Source organism: Siniperca chuatsi, linkage group LG19 (assembly GCF_020085105.1).
Source record: "Siniperca chuatsi isolate FFG_IHB_CAS linkage group LG19, ASM2008510v1, whole genome shotgun sequence".
Classification (NCBI taxonomy): Eukaryota; Metazoa; Chordata; class Actinopteri; order Centrarchiformes; family Sinipercidae; genus Siniperca; species Siniperca chuatsi.
Genome location: NC_058060.1, coordinates 18,375,049 through 18,384,401, shown reverse-complemented (window position 1 = coordinate 18,384,401; position 9,353 = coordinate 18,375,049).

Below are 9,353 nucleotides of genomic sequence, written 5' to 3'. Positions count from 1 at the left end.
GACAATGTTAACTTGGTGATGTTTAGCAGGTATAATGTTTATCATGTTCACCATCTTAGTTGAGCGTGTTAGCATGCCAACATTTGCTAATTAGCACTAAACACAAAGTACAACTGAGGCTGTTGGGAATGTTATTAACTTTGTAGATATTTGATCATAAACCACAGTATAGAGTTGTGAAGTGGGAGTTGCAGCTGGTTCCGAAAGTGTTTTTCCCTATTGTTTATTCCTGTTTCAAATTTTTCTTTAAACAATATCTTAAATGTAATTTAACATAGAAACGTGGAACTCTCTTGAATAAAGTAACAATGGATGGTTTGCCTGTAGTACATGAGCCTTTGCTATGGAGAAGAAGACAGAGGTGAGAATTGGAGCGGTAACAAATTCAAAATACTTTGTTGTTGTTGTTGGGAACGAAACATGGCACCACAGTTGCTAAATTCATTTAAAACTGACCCAGTGAATTAATTTAAGCTGCAGATTGTATTGTCAGTTTTTTCAACAGTGTAATCTTTAGCTTCAACCTGCCGTTAGCGGCACACATAACTAAACTGTAGTCAGGTGTTTCTTGCTAAAATGCACCTTGGAAGTCGTAGTTAGTATGCTTTGCTTTGCCATTAGCTAAAAAAGTAGCCTATAGTAGGCCTACAGCTACAGTACTAAGCTGGAAATAATTTGCACCAGTATATAATTTACAACAAATAACTAGAGAGCATCATTAAAGGAATATCTTGTTGTTGGGGATGTTGTCCTGGTGACTAACCTGGTAAAAACACCCGAAAATATGATTACAAAGCTCTTTCCCTCAGGTTTGAGGACATTTCGTGACAAAAAAATTGCATTCATTTTCTTCCATGTAACTGATCTAATGAAATGGGGCCATTAGCATCAGCAGCAGCACAATGTCACAGACTCTTATTAGTATGTTTCAGTGTGCCTGGTAATGCCCCCAAAGCTTCAGTGGTGTTGATGAAACCATATTAATAATGTGGTAACACAAAAGCTTTTCAGGCTGATCACTTATTCTCTTGGCCTAATGCACAGCAGCATTAGCCTCAGTGCTTCTATTATAAAATGTAAAGTCAAATCTGTGCCACTCCAGACGTGTGTTATTATGTGCAGATTGGAAAAACAGCCTGCAGCCTCACAGCTCAGCATCAGGGTGATTTATCAAGTTAAGTCCTCTGACGGGGCGATTCATTTTGTGATGAACTATGAACCACTGCCAACAAACACACTTTTACTCTTAAAGCATGTGTGATAGAGCATTAATTACTAAGCAGCCACATTATAAAGTAATAATAACGGTACAACCATGATAAACTCATTTTCATATTTGAGTTTGTTGAGGCTTGTTTAGCTCAGACACACTGCAGCTAGTAGATTATTTCTTTATTTTGTTCTGTTCATTTACAGGCCTCATGCTTTCCATAAAGCTCCCCATAAAGTCTTTTTATTTAAATTAAGTAATATATAAATCATTTCTAAAGCTCACCACTCACTCCGGTGTGACTGCTGCCTATGGATGTCATGGAAGTGATTCACTATATACTCAACAGACCACATCAGTACCTCCATCTGTGCGGTGTGTCAGTGACTGTGTGCACCCATCTGTGGACGAGGGAGGGTGCTGCTCTGATCACACATGCACCCTAAAAAATATTAAAAAACAGAACACACTGAGCTGGAAGCATGGTGTTTGATCTATACATCATATGTCTCAGAACAGGCGAGCAGATCAGACTGCAAAGTTGGGCAGAAGTATTGGGGTTGAGGATTTCAAATGCTGTTCAGTATGCTGACCCCAGTAAACCTTGCACCACAGGTTTCAATGAGTGTCAGCGTGGATCTGCTGTGGCACAAAGCTCTCGTCATCTCCAGCATGAAAAAAATACTGAAGTTACAGTGCAATTTTCAAGCAGCACAAACCTGCAAAATGTCACTAAAAAAGACACAACTACAAGGTGTAGGTGCTGTGTACCAGGGTCCTTGTATGTGTAATTTATGTGTGTTTATGTGTTTGTGTGTCTCATCTTGCAAGAAATATCATCATAAAAACCCCAGAGACTTGTTCTGGTGTTCTTTTCAGACAGACATCATTATTTTAGGCAGTCATCTGGGCAGCCTTTTTATGTTTAATATAGAGAACAGTGTTGTGCAATGGAGGCATGAACTAACACATTTTATTTATTAGATGTTTAATATAAGATTGATTTTGTGAAAGATGCGATATTGCTGAAGAGAGCCATCCATTTCCCATATTAACTAGTGAATAAGAGAAGCAATTTTGTTTTATTATAATTATTTCATTTCCTCTAAGGGGTAAAACAATTGTGCAGAGCTATCTATTTGTACTAGACAGGCTTCTAAGTTATCATGTTGCTTTTGTCTCAATGTTTGTCCTTCGTATTGTCAAGTCTTATTGTGAGGGTAGGTGCTGGCAACAAAAAAACAAATCAAATAGAAATGCATACAAAAACACAATTAAATCATCAATTCAATAAAAATATGTGCCAAACAAACTTAAAAGCAAGATTAAAAGGTGAGTCTCAGCTGGGTCTTTGATTTTACATACATTGCATATTGCATATGAGCAGACTATTGCACAGGTTTAGTCCTTAAAAAAAATGGCTGCCTCTCTTTCTTTTTCTTAATTGTACATTTAAGACTTTAGACTTGATGAGCTACAAGGCAGCGGTTGGTGTATAAAAGGAGAAGCAGTCAGCTGATGGTGTTAACCATTAAGAGCTTTGTAAACCGGTGATAAAAAACAAATCTACAGGTCATAGAGTAATTAGTGCCATCCTTCTTGGAGATAATGCTTATATTAATGTCTGTGTCGGGAAATTGGTAATCATGTTTCCACTTTGTTTGTTGGAATGATTAACCAATAATTGTGATGAATGCTAAAAGGCATCCTTGATTTCAGACAGAGGTAGACAAATGCAAAGGTAACTGTCGCTGGCAGATTTTAATCAGCTAATTAAGCTAATGGAAGCTGGTTTAAAACTCTGTCGCCAGCTAACTTTTTCATGTTCCCAGCTGATCGTTTTAAAAAATCGTGTTAAAGGGGTTTTGAATGGCTACATACATGATATCATGCTAAGAACTGAGACTAAAAGTTAGCAGCAGGAAAAAGTTAGCAGCCTCACCCATCAGTCTGATGATGATTGATAAGATAAGTAGAAGATACATAAAGACATAGCATTGTTCTTGCATTGTAGTTTGGAGCTATTTATTTCTAGCATTATAGCCAAATGTCTCAAATTTAAGATCAGACCGTTATTTTATTCTAACATAACCCTGTTTGGCTGCTTAGCGTACATATTTTGTTCGTATTTTCAAACAGTCATGTTATGTTTTCAGTTTCAATGTTACAAGAGAAAAGGCTTTTATAATGAGAACTAACGATGTGTTTGGCAAACATAACTCTATCTTGGATAATGAGTTTGGGATGTAAACTTCTGCAAATACAACAGAGCAGCACAGAGTCGCTAACGTTAGCCTAAACTCTGATAGCATCCACGACACAGTTTCCACACAGTGGGGAAATACTACAGAGCGTAAACAGGGATTTTTTTTTACATAACCTGTAACCACACTAAGATTAACAACTTAGTTAATGATATGCTCCCTGGCCTTGGAAGTAACGCTCTACTAATGTCGGTAGTAAGCTAGTTAGCCAGACATGCTAACGATTGCAGTTTACTATAGAGCAGATCAACACACTCTTAAATCCATTCCTTACACACTTGTGTTTATGGTTTTGGACAGGCTTTAAAAAAGATACCATCCTTCAGATTGTTTAAATGCAGAGTATCGCTCTTACTACACCTCCATGTACATTGTTTTGGCATGTGGAGAAATCTAAAGCTTGTCAGGCCCATCATGCCCAGTTATGGTTGCTAAGCTATGATTGGACAATCACTGTCTGGGTAAAAAAAACCCTAACCCAGGAGGACATCTGCCTCAATAGACCAAATAGTGCAGTATAGCAACATGTTGTATTTTGAGTGTGACTCTCACTTTTGTGCCAAATTGGGAAGATACAGTATTGCTAACACATTGATTTCTTCACTTACATGTGCTGCCTGCTGAAAGCTCAGGATATTGAATATAAATATAGGAAATCACTAACTGAACCAAAAAAGCAGGTTGCTACAAAGTTCATTACAACAAATCCTCAGGTGTTGGCAATATTGAGTCACATACGTCCATTGATGTATTCAGTTTGCTAAGAGCTTTATATGTGTTTGAATGCATGTGTGCGTGTATTTCTGTGTGCATGGGTGGGTAGCACTGCATGGCTGGTGCATCGAAGGTGAAAATGTGTGTGTGAAGCTGCTGAGATATGCATCAACGTGCCTATTGATCCTGTCTATTGACAGCCCTCACTTCTCATTAAGTCGCAGGCATCCATCAAAAGATGACGGTTCCCCTGCTGACTGTTGGTGGAAGATCACAACAGGACGGTTCATTGTATCGTGAAGGACATGCAGAGGGGGCCAGGACACCTCGCACTGTGGGAAACAAAGTCCTGAATTATATTGAAGGGAATGCATAAAGGTTTTGTGAATGTGTGTGTTTGTCTTTATGTGTGTGTATGTAGGAAACACACAGTAAACATAGCTGTGTCTGCAGGGAGTTTCCATACTGGCAAATCATTCAGTACAGACAGCGCGTGTGATGCTGTGAGACAGGAAGATTTCTACACAGTGTGGGTGTTTTCTCTGTATAATATCATGCTCCAGTGGGTTTGTGATCGGACTCGAGTAGATTGTTAAAAAATATAGAATTGTATTATATTGACACGAGGACAGTGCTGTTCAACTCAACAAAAAGACAAAATCTGATTTTTTTCCCACAGGGAAAAAAAGCAGGACTGTAATATTTTTATGTAATAAAACAGTTTGTAACAGTTTGCCTCCTCCAAAAAGTGACAGCCCTATTTTTTGAATAACAGTTCTCCTTTAAAAAAAAAAAATAAAAGGACAGTTGCGGTTTAAAACTTTTACTACATTTCATAGTTTTGGCCATTTAGTATTAGTAATAGTTTTCTATTCGTACCCCAGTACCCCAACTTTAAGGAAATTCAATACTAAATCGCTGGAGTAACCCTTTAATAATGTTGCCACATTCCCAGATCTCAGAATTAACTTGCTAATTACAAAATTATTATTACAAATAGCAATGATAGCCAGAACTACAAAAATAAGACCCAGGTTATAAGAAACCAGAATTTTCCTTGAAGTTCAGGAAAAACAACAGTTAAGCTTAGGATCAGTTCTTGGTTATGGTTGAGTACAATGCTACAGTTTTTAAAATTGGCTAGATTCAGTCTTAACACTGAAAGAGTGAACGTGATGCTTGTCATAAAATTAAATACAAATTTCCCATGAGAACAGGCTCATTTCTGATTAACTGTCAGCAAAAGTCTCTCATCCTCACCTGTCTCATCATCTCTGGCCTCTTTCCACAGCTTCCATCACTCCTACCTCCTTCTCCAACTTTTTCACTACATCAACCCCTAAATTCTCCAACCCCCCCTCTCTTTGATGTAGAGGGCCATCTGTGTGCGGTCCAATCCCTCGGCCATTGATTGTAAATGTCCCGCTCACTCACACTGCACATTCAGCATTTTTGGATGATCTGCTGTTCCTCTGGGCCATCGATCAAAAGCGTTGTTCCCCGCTGGCTCCACACCTCAAGGTGGATCACACAAACACCCACAGTATGGATGTGCTTTAGGGGGACTTTGGTTACATTCACATATCTGTATGCATTTGATTCAATTTTAATGCTTTTTCACACCACTGATGTCTTGACAGTAAAACTCTTCCTCTGTTTTCTGTCTTAAACTAAACTTATATATCTTATTCTATGTTTATATACAACATTTTAAGCAAGTTTTCTTCTTGTGACTTTGGTTGCCGCCACATGATCACTTTTGGCTGTGATTTTTCAAAGATGAGTGTGTATGGCTTATTTATTGTACAGGGTTCAGGGCTATAGCTACCACTGAGGACACCAAGGTTTAAAATGACTGCTTTGTTAAAGTTAGGAGAACTTGGTTGTCATGGTTAAGAAATGACCACAGAAAAGTTAAAAGTTAAAAGAAACCAACGTTGACCGTCAGTAGTTAACAGGAAGCTAGGTAACAGTGATCTCCTGTGTTTGTTGACCCATCCATCCTCCCCAACCTCCTCCCTACGTGGACTTTGTCGCTCTATAATGATGTCACCTGACTTCCTGCTCTGCTTCCGTCATAATTACTATGACCGCTAGAGTGCTTTGCCACTTGAACATAAACATACAAGTATGTCCTTTTGGGACACTTGCTGAAACGACTCTTCGTTTTTCTTGGGAGGACAGTCTCACTAATGGATGTGTGGTTTTGTTATTTTTCTTTAGTGGCAAGTCAAAAGTTTCTTGTCGGCATGTTTGTGCTGTGGTAGTTAGGACCTCAGTATTTCTAAAATCCTAGCTAATCCCAACCATGACAGGACGAAAATTGATTTTTGCATCCATTTTGGTGAACAAACAATTTGGACTTGCTGAAGTGTTTGGGAAATTTTAATCAAGGAGGCATATATTCAAATTCCATATAAAAACAAGTTTGGGAGCAACACTCAACACATTTCAGTCCATTGAGTGAGTGTGGTCGCAGCCTTTGAATGAACAGCTCAGATTGAAGAACACAGATTGTAAAACAATTTATACCATCAGGTTCTCCTCTGTGAGTTTAATTTTGACTTTCAAAGGGATGGTAGCGTGTTGCCAGATTTTTTTTTCCAGTAACACAAAAATGCATTACTGCCTCCTTCATGTTGGGGGGAACTCTGTAACTCACAACAGCAAGAACAACTCAGTTTCCCAATCTACTGTATGTATCCTGCAGGGAAAACCTCCAGCCTGAAATAGCTGCTCTCTCCTCTGAACCTACACATTTTCCATCTCTGCCTCATGTTACCAAGTGAAGCACTGTAGGTAGATGCTTACTAATACACACACAAAAGAGAGAGCTGATGTGTAACCAAGCATCAAATAATGATGAAGCTCTATTACTGTTACGGGTGAGATGATTTAGAAAATGAAATCAAGAACAAAACACACACAAACGAAGACAAATGATTTGCATGCAATACATAATATCCACTTTTCTTAGTTTTTGACTTGTTCCTGTTTTTAATATTGAAGAATATGCGGATTATGTGAGAAACAAAAAGCATGATGAGGTTTTGATTAAACGAAAATGAAGAAGGTTTGTGGGCGTGAGCACACAGTAACGGCTCAAGGACATAAACAAGCAGAGCAATAAACTTCTGACAGACTTTGAGTGACTCTGACTTTTTGCAAGCAACAGTAATTGCATTTTTCTTGCATTTCTTCATTTTCAATTAGGTTGAATTTCAGTCTCTTTTGGGGAAAGGGCTTCCATACTTTAATTTGTCTGTCTCAGAAATCCTTTAAGACTGAAAAAAACTGAGTGAATATCAGGGCCGCAAAAATTTAATTTATCACTCTGCTTGCATAATTTCAAGGACTGAACATAAATTGGATCCAAGATTCCTCCTTGACCCACTCACATCTCTGCGCGGGCGAACGAAACGCAAACATGTTATGGCATCCATCTGTCCTTTCATGCCTGTGAGTTCGGACAAAGCTGTGAAAGATACTCCACCGGCCTCCCACACATCCTCACAAAAGCTGCAAATTATGAGCAAACTGTGAATGTCATCATTAGTGTTGAACATTTGTGAACAGCAAGATCAATTATCCCTCCTGTCAGAAGTGGATCAATGTATTTTCACACCACAGAGTCTTGGTAGGCAGGTTAAAAATATCAATATGGTGGAGCTGTCATGCTGAAAGTAGTTATTTGGATGGAGATGGTCGATCATAATCATTACTGCATTGTGTGTTTATTTTGAGAACATGTATGGAATGGAAATATTGTATTATGGTGGGATTTACTTTTTTGGAGCTGTTGCTGACCAAAGCATCAAAACATTTGTGCTACAAATCCCAGATTTCTGTACTCGCTCTCACAATAGCACAGAGCACATTCGCATCTGATGTGATGCTGTTTGTTGGTGAGCACAGCCACAGACTTTCAAAATAACCTTCTTCTAAATCTAATGAATCCTTCGCTGTGGATATACACTTGAAACACTGACAGAATTGCGTCTGTTCACATATATAGTATTTTACTTAAACTCAGCAGAGTATTAGTCTGTGTGAAGGAAAGGATGGGATTGATTAAGAATAATGTGTTGTTTTGATTCCTGAGGTGAAATCCTCTTGATGCTCCTGGGGTTCAGAGGGAGCCAGTTGGAGAGCCATGGTCCTGGAGATGCTACAGAGGATTTATCAGCAGGATGTTTGCCAACACACAGCTTGAACTGGATTTGTTTGGATGAATAAAGGTCTCTTTACCAACTCATCTCTGGACAGATGTGTACAGATGATTACAGCAGAGGTCAACTGTAGATTAAAGCAAGTTAAAGCTAGTTCTACAGCAACATTGTCTAAGATTTAAAAATTAAATTCCCATGTTGATCTGTTATATAATTGTCACCAATGCAAGCAAATAAGATTTTAAGGCATGCTAGTAGCATGGACAGCAATGTCTGTCATTCGGTCTGCCACTTTGGTCCAGACTGAATTATGCCAACAACAATTAAATGGGTTGCTATACGTTGTACAGACATTCATGGTTCCCACTGAAAGAGGCCTAATGGACTTTGGTGATCCCCTGACTTTTCCTGTAGCGCCGCCATGAGGTTGACATTTGTGGTTTAAACAACTACTGGATTAATTACATTTATTCATGTCCCCCTCAAGATGAATTTGAATAACAAAATAAAATTCAACTTGTCCAATACTTTTGTTTATGATCCAATACATGCCAAACTAATGACATTCCCATCACTTTCAGCTGTACTTTGTGCTTAGCGCTAATTACCAAAGGTTTGCATGCTAACACGCAAGATGGAGAACATGTTAAACATTATACCTGCAAAACATCAGCATGTTAGCATTGTCATTGTGAGCATGTTAGCATGCTGATGCTAACATTTAGCATTAAGCATTGCTGTGCCAAAGTCCTCAAGGAGCTGCTAGCATGGCTGTAGACTCGTTTGTTTTTTAGCCATTGAGGTTTCTTGTGGAACAGCTTAGTCAACGACTATGTTGTTGGATTTTTGCTGTTGCTAGTGTTTAATTTTGTAAGTATATAGTTAATAAACTGTCTGTCTCTCTCATAGATAGATAGATTTAGCTATATTACAACTTACAGTACAGCTTTATATAATCAATTTAGAAAATCAATGTATAAATCAATTAGCACATAT